This window comes from Motacilla alba, chromosome 2, assembly GCF_015832195.1.
Source record: "Motacilla alba alba isolate MOTALB_02 chromosome 2, Motacilla_alba_V1.0_pri, whole genome shotgun sequence".
Taxonomy (NCBI): Eukaryota; Metazoa; Chordata; class Aves; order Passeriformes; family Motacillidae; genus Motacilla; species Motacilla alba.
In genome coordinates this window covers 12,853,080-12,868,829 of record NC_052017.1, presented here as the reverse complement: position 1 = coordinate 12,868,829, position 15,750 = coordinate 12,853,080, and positions in this window count along the sequence as shown.

The following is a 15,750-nucleotide window of genomic DNA, read 5'->3' as shown; positions in this document are numbered from 1 at the left end:
GAAGCTGTGGATGTTCTAGATGTCCCACACCTGGAGGTGTTCAAGGTCAGGTTGGATGCAGCTTTGAGCAATCTGGTTTCATGGAAAGTGGCTCTGCCTATGGCAGGGGTGGTGAAACTAAATGATCTTTAATGTCCCTTCCAACCCAAGCCGTTCTATGAACTACAATAACCTCCAAAACAGAGTGGCTGCATCCACGTTAGCTGCTGGGTATGGTCCTGTGCTTGGGAATTTCTTAGGAGACAACAAGGAGGTGTGGGCCAGAAGGGTGTCAGGGAGTGCTCCAGCAGCTTGACAGGGACTGAGCAGCAATGCCCATGCTCTGGCTCCACTGACACATCTACAGGGTGCTACCTCTCAGCCTTAAATAGTCACACTGGGCTCTCAGTTTCAGGAGGTGGGAATGAGTCACCTGACCTGTTTTAGGGGTCTCTAAAGGTAAGATGAGTCACTCTCTAGATATGCCTATTTCTCCCACAATATGATTATCTCAGACCTGGGTTTAGGGAAAATGGTTTCTACCCTGAAAGAAGGATATAGTGGCAATGTCTATATCAAAGTCTTTGTCTGACAGACTTATAATGCTAATAATTTGAAAACATGTCTAAATTGAGTGAATCACAGAAGATTTTATTACAATTGCATTTTGTGCTTCCCTTCAGTGTTAATTCTGTCGCATTTGCATAAGCGTGGTCCAGCACAGCTGTGCGTGAGATGAATTTTCTTTTAACTACAAGTCAGTGGGGTTTGAAGGTTGCACATACCTGCAGATCATCAGTGGGAGTGGATGAGGAGGAGCATGTACCCCGAGAAATGTGCTGGTGGTGGTGTCTTACAAAACAAATTATTCCGAGGGTGTCAAGAACTGGTATTTGTAGATCCTGCTTGGTGCTGGAGTAGCTAGGATGCAGTTTAGACCAGGCACAGGTCTAGCCTTGCTCCTGGGCTGCCCTGTAACAAGTTTCTGTAATAACTCTAGGGTTGGCTCCCATGTGCAGGGCATGAAGAGACAACAGCTTTCCCAGTCTACCTTTTCTTTCCTTTCTTAAAGCAAATCACCTTCTTGGTGATTTCTCATGGTCAGCTCCTCACAGCACAGCCAAAAAGCTCCAACTCCCTTCTCAACCAGCTAACCCACTCTTTTGTAGCACTCATCCTCCTTGGACACAGCCGTGGCCTGTTAAGGGCAGGCCTGTTCCTAATCTCTGGTGATCAGTACAGCTGCAACTCCTCAAGGGTGAGACTGCCTTCTGCACTATTCCCTTACATTCTGTCCCTCCACATGGAGGGTGCAGAAGTCTTCAAGACAGGCTCATCTCACCTGTGTATTATTTCTCTCATGTAGAAGGTGAAGACTAGCAATTATCCCTTCTCTTTTGCATTCCCCCCAAATTAGGTGCCTTAATAGGCAGCCAGAACTGCTCTGGGGTCAGGAGTGAAGTACTTTGGGATCCTGAGGTAGGCCATGAGCATTTTTAATTACTACCTTCCAAGTAAGGTTTTCCTCTCCATTAGCTCTGTTTGTTTCTTTTATTGTGCATGCTTGTTGTGTGATTTGTCATTTCCAGGGTAGAAGCAGCATTAATTATTAAACTTATCATAGGCAGAAAAACATTAAATATTTAAACTTCTGGTCCTCCAAAGCCTCTTTAATGGGGTGTGTGCTGATTACACATGCCATGAAAAAACATTGCAACAATGAAACCTTTTATGATTCATTGCATCTTCTCAGATGTGAAAAGGAAGGCAAGGAGTAAATGTGGATTCAGCCTATTGCATCCCACAGCATGAGATATAAATAGGCTTGGAAAAATAATAAATGCATTGTGGCTGGACACAGTTTGGGTTTTTTTCTCTCTGGTTAGACATTTTTTAATGACTGAAGAGTCTCATTTGAAATTGGAAAGATCCTCTTTGTGTTTGAAATGGAAAGTGAAATTAGTGGATGTCTTCATTTGTCTGCAGAGACTGTGGCCCTTGGGTTGTGCTGCATCTCTGCAAACCTGGCTGATTTTGGGACTTGTGGCTCCATTGAAATATAATTCAGAGTCAGTGTAATAAGCACTTAATGTGTTTATAAAAACTGCATATTAAAAGAGAAAAATTTGGTAGGGAATTTTCCCTGGGGACTGAATGGAAACCTCTGGCATCGACAACCTGCTCCTAGGGCAATGACTCAGGGTCTTTTACTACTATTTCTCCAAGTCACATTTATTAATTACAAAGATGCAGCAAGGTCAGCTGATTTGTCAGCAAGGGAAGACCAAGGGAAGAAGTGTAAAGGAAGTTTGAACTGTTGTGATCTTCCAGAGCTCAATGAAATTAAAAGTGATGGTTGGGAGGGACATCCACAGTGGGGAGGAGAAAATAACAAAAAAGATCTGCTTGAAAAAACAAAGAAGATCGGCTGTAATTTCCCCTTGTATTCAATATCACTGAATGTGGAGGTGCTGTAGACATGTGTAGATGTCTTAGAGTGAGAAAAGAACTGATAGATGTGAAGCAAGGAAGCAGCAAGGCTTTCTGCTCTTAAAACAAAAATTTAGTCTTTTAAACTCATGTGTTGGTTTTGTAAGTCCTTCCAGAAATTACTGCATACTCAGAAAATGTTACAAAATGTTCTTATGTGTTTAATGATGTTTAAATTATTTCTTAACCTATCTACTTCAGAAAAGCATTTCAAATATGGGTTGAAAGCACAATACCTCCTCAAACTACAGGGAGCTCAGGGAGCTTTGTCCTGTGCTCAAAGTGCAGGTATCACTTGCACCCTGAGGTGGCTTTATGGAACAATACAGAAAAAATATATATATATAGCTATATATTTCTCATCCAGCCTCATGTGGTACTGACCATGAGATTATACTGAAAGGAATTGAGCTGCCTTGAAATAAGAGTTGGAATTGATCAGAAAATCTGATAAAATAGTTTCCATGTAAGAAATAAAATTTTTATTGGAGAATTATAAAATGTCTTTAAAATATTTTTTCTTAATACCTTCAAGTGCACTTCAATAGCAATCCTCTTGCTAAATAAGTATCTAGTAGGCTGCTGGATACACAGAATTTTCATTCTTTCAATGCAGCAAAATCAAGTATCACTGGAAGTTTCTGCAGTATGAACATGAGTGAAAGAAAAAAAAATCAATTTTGTTACCTCTAATTAAAATATGTTTAAATTTTTCTCTAAACAAATATTTTTTCAATTTTGTTTTGTTTGATTTGGAATATATTTTTAAATACCAAAGTCAAAGCCAAACTAGTTTAGAAGCCAAGTTTCAGTCAGTTTATAATCCCTTTATCCTCTTCTTGCACTTTTTAGGTTGGGTCACTTTGATTTACTCGTAGCAGCACAACAGAAAGCTGTGACTCTCTCTTCTCTTGTGAAAGACACTGTAGACAGGTGTCTAGGGAATGTATAATTTCCTGTCAGCAGCAGTTGTTCTCCATGAATATCTCAGTTCAGCCCAAAATAAGTATTAAATCTGAAGTTAGCAGTGTAGAGACATCCTCAATGTATTCTTTCAAGTTATCTGCCTTTACATGACACATCATTATTTCAATTAGCTTTCTAAAATAAATCCTTAAAGAGCATATTAATTGGGCATTATATTATTGTAATATCCTGATTACAATGGAGAACAGATGAATTGTTATTGCTTGTAGTATTTTAGGACAATAAAGAAATACATCTCAAAAATAGGACAGTGGAGTAGTTCAAAAGGCTGTTCTTTAACGTCTGTCTTTTGATCTGCTTTTAATAGCCTGATGTTCTCCACTGACAGAGAAGTAATTTTACAACATAATGTCTTACATTGTAATTGAGTTGCTAAAATGTTCTGCAGATGAGATGGTCTCTGCTCACTCACAGCATGAACACTCTTGGCCTGTGATACCCAGCAATGCCAGCTCTGAAAGATGAGTTCACCAAGTCAGAAATCTGATCAGAATGTATCAACTGCATCTCTAAGTTAAAATTATCCAGCGTCCATGTAGATAGATTACAATCACAATCCACTTTGCTAGCTTCTGATGTCTCCCACTTTGTCTGTTTCCTTCCATTTGGTTTGGCAGGCAGGAGGTCCCAGGCATCTCCACAGCTGTAATTTATTCATGGCAGTGCACAGCCAGTGCTAGGTCTGAGAACAGGTTTATGACCCTGTGCTGTTCCCGCTGCTGTGCAAATGCCAGGAGGTAGAGAGTTGTCCTCAGTTCAGTGTCTGCAGGTAACCCTTTATGTTGAGTGCTGGATTAGCTCTGAAAAGCTTTCACTGATGCACAATTTACTGAGTGAGGATGATGGGACATTTTGAGCTTGTTGTTAGAAACTGTGGTTATGGAGCTCTCAAGAACAATGGGGGATTTGGGCTCAGCAATCAGAAGTAATTTCCTTCATTTCTGGCTTTCCTATGTGAGTAACATCTATTTTGCCAGTGAGACTTTAGGCACCACAGCATTTTCTGGCACTGAAAATGTTACTTTTAGAAAAGAAATAACAATAATGGAAATAAACAGGAGATTTTGACCTAGCAGCAGAATAAAATTTTGCATTTTCCCCTGTGCTGACTTGCCTTTTCCTTGCACTGAAGATAGGTAGGCAACTTTTTTAAGAGAAGCCAGGATAAGATGCTTTCAGAGCCCCACTTGTCCTGACAAATTAAACACCCACTTAGACACCCACTCCTTCTGCTCGTTTCTCTGAGTCAGTGTGAGTGATTCTTACTTCTGACAGACAATATACAGTGCAATGAGCTTGCTCTTTCTGGCACAAACTTTAAAGCTCTGTGCTATCTTTGGAGGTCTAGTGAAGATATTCAAAGGTAGGCAGATGAACAACTTGTGTGCACTGGCTAACAAATCCAAGCTTTTTTCTTCTTCAGCAGGCCTCTTTCTAAAGCCTTTCTCTGAAACATAAATTAGGAATATCTGTAGCACAGTTTACCACTTGTGATGCATTGACAGATATCTGTTTGTCCAGGTTCACCAGAGACTTTCACGTACAATTTGGTGACTTGATGGGACCTAATCTTGGAATGACTGGAGAAAAGCACAGGATTTGCATTGCAGCCCCACTTTGGTCTCCCATCAGTCACTCAGAACGGATCCCATGGACTACCAACCTCTATGAAATTCACAAGGTGACCTCATATTAAGGAATGGTACAAACATAGACTGGTTTTTTTTGTTTTTGTTTTTTGTAATATAGATAGACAGATGTGGTAACAATCCCCCTCATGGGCTGGAGTTATGCAAAACACAGAGCTACTTCAATTTAGAATAAATCAATATTAATTTTCAGAGTTTATAGCAATAGATTTGAGAATGTGCAGATAAATAGGAAATATTTTCTTCAAATTACCCGTATCTGAGAAATATATTTCATGACTTTTACACAGAAATATTGACAAACCCTTAGAACAACAGTCTTACATTCTGTATTTACTTAGCCCTTTGTACTTCAGCAAAAATCCTCAAAATAGTATGGTGGGGGGGGAAGGAGTCAGGGGTTGATTAAAACATCCAAACAGTTGCTTTATTTATACAAGAAGTTCCTGAAATATTCCTACAAGGCTTATTTCCAGAAACAACTTGGCTCAGCACACTTTATCTCATGAGAAGTTTTGCTACAAATTGAAAGCAAAGGCTTAAGCAAAACATTTAGGTTGTTTATTTCTGTTGATATGCTCATTGGTATCAATCAGTAATATTCTTGTTGTTTAGAACCTGGGATTCAACCCATTAGAGCCTGGACACCAGGTCAGCTGAAAAATAGTCCCACACTGCTTCTGACACCAAATTCTGTACAAACTCTGCCCTGACTTTGGAGTAGGTGAAGACATCGTAAGAATAGTCCAGCTGGGGCACCAAAATAGAACTTTCATGTCTCTCCAGTCCCTACAGAGCTGCCCTCTTCATCCCCCAGGCAGCCTGCAGGCCCTGCCAATACAGACTGAACACCTTGAACTCTGAGGATTTCTGCTGATAAATGAGAATTTAGTAGATCACTTGAAACCGATCCCGTGCTGTAGGGCTGCATTGAGAAACTGTGGCAAACATAAGACCAGACAGGGCACCTGTTTATTACAATTGTGAGCACGAGCCTGTGGCTGCAAAGTTAACTACTGATAAATTTCTTTGGACTGGACAATCATCAGAATCTTCCTCAAAAATGGACTATACAAAGCATATCTTGAGGGTGCGGGTGCCTCAGTCAGCACCTGACAAGAACTCACCCACCATCTCAGGGAGCACTGAGCTTTCTTGGTGGAGTGTTCCCTGGAATTTCCATGTTAGTGTCCATGTTAGTGTTTGCAGGAATTAGTTTGTAAAGAGGAAGTGCTGGTAAGGGCCAGCTGTTTTCCATTTTGCCAGTGCCTTTATAGTCTCTCTGCCTTGATGCCAGACTGGCTCTCATGGTGCAGAAGGCTGTGTTTGTCCAGTGCACCGGCTGCCAGCACACACCTCAAAAAGCAGCAAGGTACAGCCTCCACCATCCACCTGGGAGCACCACTTCCACACTTCCCAGGATCTTTGGCAGTGTGTTTCCAAAAAATGATGCAGGACTTGGTTTGCAGATTGTCTGCATTGCTTATCCGACTGATCCAGCCCGCCAGCAGAAGCTGTGCAGCTACTGAAGAGGCAGGATCCTGGGATGAAGGGTGACACAGGAAAGGGGAAAACGTGATAAACATTGTCTTCAGCTGCATGCAAAGCATTCCTTGCTGTTTTCCCCTCTTTGTCTGACTGCATCCATCTCCTCCTCCATGCCACGCTGGTATGCTGGATGGGCTGAGCATCCTTGAGGCAATGGAAGATGCTAACTGATGGCAAATCCACTTTCCAGAAAGGATTCCCTTGCTTCATCATGGCCTTGGCAGTCCCTCTTACACTGGTGATAGTTTCTGTCTGCCCAGAATTGTCTCCCAGCATTCTTTCTGTCTAACAGAGGGCAGGTGGTGACTTTGGGGAAGGTGGTTCCCATTTGTACCTGGATACATGGCAATTTGAAGGGAATGCCACAAGCACAGGTGGTGGTGGTGATGACATGTAATGCAGGTCACAGGAAACTGAAGAAAAGCTGCTCTGCTTGCAGCCATGGCCCTTTTGCAGCTCTGGGGTTGGCTTAACTGACCAGACTTTTAACTGAGAGAAAAACCTTTGCAAAAGCTGCTTTGGACAGTCAATACAGACCAAGAAGCTTTATTGGCAGAAAACCTTACCAGAGACAGGTCAGTGAACATGAGCATGTTTTTGGAAGCTCTGGTTTCCCCATTAGAATGGGTTTGCATTGTTAGGACTGTGCCAGCTGTGTGAGCTCTCAGGCAGGCAGCTGTCAGTTGTGCTTGGAGACTGCTTTCAAAGAACAGAGGGACCTTTGTCCTTCTCTTGAAGATTTATGTAGCATTTAGGTCCAAACTCCTGGTGGCATTAATCTGAAGAGGTCTGTGGCTAGGAAGACTTTACATTACCTTGGCTATTTTTCTTAACAAATAAAATAATTTTTCTTAACAAATAAAAGAATTGTGGCTCACTGTCAGGCACCAAGCTCCCTCAAGCCCCAGTTAGAGCACACCAGGAGCCAGAGCCCCATCTGTCAGACGCCCACTGATGGACATGAGGATGGAGAACTTGTGGGTGTTCTTCTGAGAGTGAATGCTTCCTCTTGGCTGCCAGTGCTGGGTAAAGATGGAAGATTTACAACCCACAGATCTGGTGCACATCCAAGTCTGGTCCTTGGCCCAGGCTGAACCCCTGTTGCCTTCCTTCTTCCCTCTGCCATAAGATATTGGTGAGCTGGTCTTGGCTTTTGGAGAGGGTAGGAGGCTTCCACACTAAATACCAGGGCTAGGACAGTTCTCAGGCAATGTCTGAAAATGCCAGGCTCAGGTATAAGACCTTCATTTGTCACAGTTTTTCCTCTTTAGCAGTACTTAGCAAGCTGAGTTACAAAAGATTTTGTTTCAGGAAACATTAGGTTGCGTCATGCTACTATTTTATTTGAACATATTTGCTGCTCTCTAGAGGAGCTCATGGAACTTGCATGGTTTAAGGATATGTGGTTATGTACTTTAAGTGGTCCTAAAATTTGGATAAATGAAGAAAATTTCAAAAAGGAGGAAAATTGAAGTAAAAAAAATAGCCTCTCTAAAACTATGTCAGGAAATGAAGCAACAGCAAGATACAACTTAAAATAAAGAATAGAGAATTTATTATACCACAAAGAGGCAAAAGAAAGCATGTGAGGGGACTGCCAAAAGAGGTGATACAAAAATAACACCTTTTCAATAAATTATAATTATACTGAATAAATTATTATCATACCAGATAAGGCCTTATCAAGAATAATACTCCCCCAAAAAAAACTTAGCAGACATGGTGCAGAGTGCTTTTAAGGGGTCAGAGAGGTCAGAGCAGCGGCTAAGAAGAAACCTCTCTACACAACAACCAACATTATACATTGTGCCAGCTTGTACAAAGACATGAGAGAGCCCAGCAAATAATGTCAAACTTGAGCAAACAGCAATTAAAGAAGCCAACAGGAGGAAAATACTGAAATCTTGCAACAGAGATGATAGAAATAATCACCAGCTTCTCTTGGGAGGGTTCAGCTGAAGGTTAAGACACCTACACTTCATCACAGAGCTGTGAGGTTGGTGTCCACAGCCCCACTACTCTTTGAGGAGATCTGGTCAAATCCAGATCTGGGCTGCAATAAGTTGCCCACTAAAGTATCCCATGTCATTAGAGTTGCCAGAGGGTAATGGAGATATTCACTTGTGTCTTTCAAACATGACAGAAAATTACTGGAGACCCACGCTTGTTTGGAGAGGCAGGTAGAGACTGGATAGTAATCTCCAGGATCACCTGGAGCCTGAGCAACTGAACTGAGGCCCACAAGTAACTTAGAGTCCAGATTCTGCTTCCATGACCTACTGATGACATTTCTAACACTCTGTTGACTACAATAAGGGTTCATAAAATGCCTTACCTTAAAAAAACCCTATACTGAGATACCTACCATTTATTTACACATCCTAGTCTTGAGCTGAACCTCAGCCTTCACCTAAACATGGCACGTGGAGAGAGGAAGGGGAAAAAAAAGGTAAGAAAATCTTGAGAAATATTTAGGCAGTGATAACAGCTAGAGAAGCACTACTATGGAGGATGTTACCTTTTAACAAATATGATACTGGTTTTTATTCAACAAAAGAGACACAGAAAGCTAAGTCAGGAGAATAGTATTGCTGCTGACTTGGAATAGCATATTATGCCAAACACTTTCAGAGTAGAATTATTTAGAAAGAGAGCATAAAAGATAAAAATCACACTGGTCATACCATTCATATATTTCAAAAAGACATCTTGCAAGCCACCACCACAATACTCCAAAATCTTCTAAAATGCAAAAGGAAAAATTGACACTAGAGTCTGACTTCCCCAAGTACAGTCAATATGGCCCCATGGTCATACACTGAGCTCTTTGAATTCTCATGTGTGCTGCTGCTAAAGACTTAGTTGAGAGAAGTGCATAAAAGAAGTGTTAAGTGTTGTATTTCCAGAGCAATATGGTAGGAAATGTAAATACACAGCTGGAGCAATGCTTCTATAGAAACAAAAAAATTGTCCAGTGTTGACAGACACAGATGATCTTTTAGTATCAGGAAAACACAGTTGCATCAGAATCTGCCACTTCAGCCATTACTTCAAAAGACAAGACATTTAGAGGTAGACACATTTTATTTTAGGAGACATTACATAAAAAGTTTGTTCTGCCCAATGTTAGTGACCACTGACTGGAAACAAAAAATGGCAGGTGTTTCTTAAAAGCAATGCTCTTACTTTTCTAGAAGACTGAATATAATATCACTTAATGTAAAACAACTTATCACTTTCCTTCCAAATTATCTATGTAACACCCTATATTCAAAAGCTTCCATAATTTAGTTGAGATGAAACCAACAGACAGTCTATAAAAGTTGCTGTATGCACATTATTTACTTTCAGCTTCCACAGATTGTTCACTGTTGGCTTTTGGACCTCACAGAAAATTCTATCCAGAATAATGTTCCATTAACTTCTTCTAAGACAAGCATAAATATACAATTTTAAAAATACTCTTGTCTACTCTATTTTCCCAGAGGGAATTATATTTGAATGCACTGTGTTAATTCATGGGTTAAATCCTAATTCCGAAAAGCACTCTTGTTCAGGAAAACATTTATGCACATGCTTACTTTAAGTATTTTATAAAATCTCACTGAAATCAATGGGACTTTGGCATGCACTTAAATAGCCCTTACCACCCTACATGCTTATGATCCACTTCTATTCAAGAAAGCAATCAAGCACAAGTTTCTGAATCAGGATCTAAAGGTATTCTGTGAAAACCATTTCTATTCCAAGCTCTACTAATAAATTAGGTTTTTTTGTGATTTTGCTTTTTTTTTTTCCATTAAGAATGTATAACGTGAATGTGCTTTGCTTCATTTTAAGCTGCAAAGGCCCATTTTATGTACTGCTTGTTAAATCAGATTCTAATGATTCTTTCCCTCATGCAAATCTTTCCTCTCATTCATGGATTGTATTTAAATTCTGCTCAGCTTGTATTCATGATGCCTTGTCAGTGATTTGCATTGCTCTGATGCGTTTGCCCTGGTTGCACCCCTCACTCACTTTGGCTTGAGAACATAGAAGCCATAAATAACTCTTTAGCTGCTAAAAACAACACACACAATTCTTGTACACTAATGAGCTCGAGGATGGCAGCAGTGAAGCTCTGTGTGGGTCTCCGCGGTTTCCTGATCTGGCTATTCCAAATGCCCTGCTCTGTGTCCTGGAAAACTAAGATTTTACAACTTGTAACAGCAAAATATTCCTTCCCTAGAGTTTTGCAAAAAAAGTAACTTCAGTTTAAAACCCACAATGATAAATGTGCTTTCCACCCCACAGGTTTGGAGAGAGAAAGTTGTGCAGCTCCCTGCAGAGTGGCTGCAGCTCCGGATGGCAGCAATGTACAGAACACACAGTGCCCAAAGCTGCACAGTCTGCACGGGAAACATTTCCCCTTCCTTTCCTAAAGGATTTAATTCTGTTCCCTCCCTACATCTGAACAGAAAGCCAAAGCAAGTAATTTGTTTCCTAAGCCAGATGGCTACATTTTCTGATTTACATTGAAAGAGAGCATTTAGATTTCAACCACTGAGAAATGATGAAGGTATCATGTCTCAAAGACATTTTGAATAAGTCTCTTCATAGCATGAAAACTATTCTTTTTTATTTCAGAAGATGAGAAAATGGGACGTTCTGGTTGTAAGTTTATTTTTGGAAAAAAGTCAAGTAGAAAAAAATAATTCGAGACTAACACTTCTTTGTGAAGAATGTCACCTATAATTATCAATGACAGAAGTTTGGAGGAAAGAACTTGTAACTAATGCATTTAAAGCATACCTGAAAGCATCTAACAAGTCGCACATAAGGAAAAACTGATGGGATAAGAACCCTTTTTTAATGCAACATATTAAAGAAGTTAGATAGTGCTGAAGAGAAATAGCTCAGCTTTCTCCTTTATAATGTATTAGGCATCTACAGGAATGTGGCCACATCTTTCCGACTCAACTTCTCTTTTCTTGGAAGGCTGGAAGAGCATCTTAGTTTTCATTTTAGGAAAGAGCATCTCAGTTTTCATTTTAGGAAAGAGCATCTCAGTTTTCATGTTAGGAAAGAGCGTCTCAGTTTTATATTCTACCCCGCTTGTCGCGGCGGTGGTGAGCCCTGCCCAGAGGGCGTCAGCAGCGCTGCGCAGGGTCCGGCAGGGAGCGGCGGCTGCCATCCCCCCTCCGCGGCCCCGGAGAAGCTCCGGAAAGGGCGGCAAGGCGGGGATCCCGCGGGAGCAGGGGCGGCGGAAGGCGCTGGAATTCCCGCTGTCCCCAGCGGAGGGCACTGCGGGATGGCGAGCGCTGGGGCCGCCCGGCCCGGCCGCGTCCCGCCGCTCTGCGCCCGCACGCCTCTCCGAGCGCGGCCCCTCCGCCCGATCCCTTGCCGGTGCAGCTCCAGAATTGCTGCAAACCTTCTTTTCCTTCTTTTCTTTGCCTGCCGCAGGGAATGGGAGGAATGAGCAATTTTCCTCCAGTCTTGTCCGAGCCGATTCCGCCCCAGCCCTGCGGCATCCACGGCGCGGTGGGGCTCGGGCAGCGGCAGATTCGGAGCCCTGGCAAAGCCGGGCCTCGGGGGGCTGTGTGGGGACACTGCTGGGACAAAGTGCTCATAAAATGGAGCTGGACTGAGGACAGAGTCAGGAAATCCAGGTTTTTCTTCTAGACTAGCAATTAGGTTTCACTAGCCTGGGTATTATTACTTCAATTTCTGCCTGACAAGAAGAAATTTGACTATTAATTCACAAGTGAATGTAAAGTGTTTTGAGATCACAGACAAGAGACTAGTAGGAGTGAAGAAGTGTTATCTCAGCCTTCAAAAAGCTTGGTTCAGCATTTGACCTTAGGTACTAATTTCTGAGGTGATTTGACTATCCTTAGTCACCTCAGATTATTGCTCCACATTTTCATACCAGACACTAGTTATTTCCATACCACCATAGCATTTATTATGTGTGATCCTTTCTGCTGAACTAGTGAAACTCATATACCTGATTACAGTAATGATGGGCAGTTATAAAACTTAAATAAATAGAGCTGTCTGAAGATTTCTAATTGAGTTCTCTTAAAGGCTGCCTAAAACTCATCTTGACCACATGCTGCCTTGTTTAGTGTTTGGGTTTGTTTTGGTTTTTTTTTGTTTTGTTTTTTTTTTGTTTTGTTTTTTTTTTTTTTGACTGACATTTTCAGATCTCTTTATTCTGCTTAGTGTCATCCTATTGTTTTCAGGGAGACCTTTGTTGCCCAGCCTCTTTAATTCTAGGCACAGATGTGCTATCCTTCCATGCCATGCAGGTTGGTATGCAGGACAAAAAAAAGAGGGAACATGGCCAGGGTAATGGAGAGAGATTGTTCTTCACTCCCTTCCCTGTTGGGCCAGAAGCTGCATTGACCATGGTGTGTGGGAGTGGAAGTGTGTGCCTGGAGAAACACAGGCTGTGTGGCTCTGGAATGGGGTGCAGGAGCAGGGCATGCTACAGACAGGTTGCAACAGGCATTTTGGAGACTGGCTGTGATTCCACAAGCTGGTTTGACTGGTCCACACTGAGCTTTCCTCCAACATGATCTTGACTGCAGGTAATTTTTCAATGTGCATTATCACTAGTTCTCTCTTCCCTCACATTAGGTGGCCTGTGTATCCCGTGTAAAATATCATGTTTTTATTGCTTAAGAGGGTTACCTTGCTGTGCAGGCTAGGTTTGGCTTTTGCACTGCATGTAGTGCTTGTGACATAAGCGTGTTATGGGATCAAGAAGTGGTCTTGTATTGAATTTTCTATTTCAAAGTAGAGCTGGGATTCTCTCAAGGTCTTTTTTTCTCAGCTAGTGATTCCTTTTTAAATTTGGGCATTCTGCCATATCTCCCAGAACTGGATTCCTCTTGTAAAAAACTGTTGTTGCTTTCTTCTACGAGCCACTTTCAGGTGTCTAGAGATGTCCTCCTGAGGGAACCTGGAAAAAGCCCAGGCTCTGAAGCTGGGGTGAAAACACTGTGGGTAGTGTGTGCACAGAGGCACCCCTGCTTCCAGTTTTTCTACCCCACCTGAGACAGCTTTGAGCACCCCGATAGTTTAAATATTGTGTAAGAAAGAAGAAACACTCCTTGTGTGCCAGTCTAAGCCTTCCCAGAGAGCCTGGTCACATTTACAATATACAAATATTTCATAATTCCTTATTTTCTTGAATCCCCCTCCCAACCAAATGACTGATTCAAATGACTAATTCAAGCTTCAAGGACTTCTCCTGCAGAGGGAAGACTTTGGAGCACACTTCCAGCTAGCTCCCAGGGACTGTGCAGCAGGGCCCAGGGGATGCACTGTGTCCCCGCTGAGGCTCTGCAGCTCACCTGCCCTGCTGTGCCTCCCTTTAAGAGGCCCACCAGAAGCTAGGCCAGCTCTCTGGGAGGCTGCAGGGTTTTTCAGTTTTTGCTGCAGGAGAAGAAAAATCGGTAAGATTTCCTTTCTGAAGCAGGAGCATGTAAAGTAAGAAGGGGTCCTGGGGAAAAAAAAAAAAGGGGGGGGGAGTGGAATAAAAAAGTGAGCTCTCCAAAGGTATCTTGCTTATTAGAGAAGAAAAAAATCCCAAACCATGTTTTTGTGCTAACATGGTCACTCACCTGAGCAGAGCAGTTTGGTCTTTCTGTGGGAGGCTCTCAGTTGCCTTTATCCAGCCCCCCAGATGCTGCCAGACAACTTGTGCTATGGGCCACATCAGTGACAGCAAAACTTTCCCTTAGCTCTCCAGAGCCAGCGTGTGTGGGTGCTGCCCCTGCCCATGGATGAGCCCGTGCCAGCAGGGATGCTGTTGGCACTCCTGCTCTGCAGGCCAGGGCTTGGGCCATGGGTCTCCTTGGGCTGTTCTCAGTAGCTCTCTGGCGAATTTACAAAGAAGGCAGTTTATCATCAGATCTTGAAAATTATCATGCCATTTCTATCACCTCACCAATAGTTTTTGGATCTTCATAGCAAATTTAACCTAAAGTTTGATAAAGGGCATCCTAAGAATGTGAAGTTCATTGTAGCTGTGTATTTTTATTTTTTGTGTACCTAAATGCCCTTCTGGTGGTGTTTCTGATTGTTTTTCCCTATGTACCAATTTTATGCTGATTCAAAAAAAACTGCACTTCTATGTTAGCTTCTTAAGCTCCATTTCCCCAGGTTTGTGTTTGTAGTGATTTTAATTTTACCTGATTTTTATTTGTTTAACCTTTGCATTATTAATCACTTCCAAAGCAGGCATCTTGTTTACCTGGCTAGCTCTGAGACTCCTTTTTTAGTTCACCTGTAGCACCTCTTGGCTCATTCTGGAGGAGATTAAGCAAAAGGGCTACTTCTTTCTTTTACTAGACATGCTTTTATCTCAGTGTGAGCAACCTGCACCAGCAGCCTGCGAGAGGCCTATCTAAACAAATTCTCAGAGAAGAGTTGTGACTGTACCTCTCTGTCTTCCTTGCTGGAACCTGGTGGAGGGGAAGGAACTCAGATATTTATCTGCAGAACTGATTGTGCTATGTGGGTCTTCCCCAGCAGGAAGACCTGACAGCTGGCAAAAGTGCCACGTTGATTTAACAACAACCTTGAAAAAAATGTTTCCAGCAATACAGAAAAATAGTACAGCCTTTTCAACTTACAGCTATGTCAGTATTCTGATGCTGGTCAGTTGGTGCATAAATAGGTACCATGTGTAAATCACAGCAGAATTCCCTTTGCATTTAAGAACTTAAAATTATTTTTCCCATCAAGCAGTTAGGAGCATTTTAAATTACCCCTTTTCATGTTCCTGGCAACTTTGTAGAAGTAGGGTCTATTAAGTCAGGAGATCTTTGAAAGGGACACCAATAATCAAGTCAGTGCTCAATGAAACAAGGTTTTTCCCACAAATCATGACTGATATCTGTGTCATTAGTAGGGTAGCTGCCCATCTCTTACCATGATTGGCAGGTTAATAAGGGACCTGGGGCTATCTTTTCACTGCTAGCACACAACCTAACCAATTGCTTTTAAATGATTGCTAATTTGACAGAATATAGCAGAATATGTAAAAATATCTGGAGTAATGTCTAATGCAGTTTTTTACTTCTAGCATTCTGAGTGCTCTCAT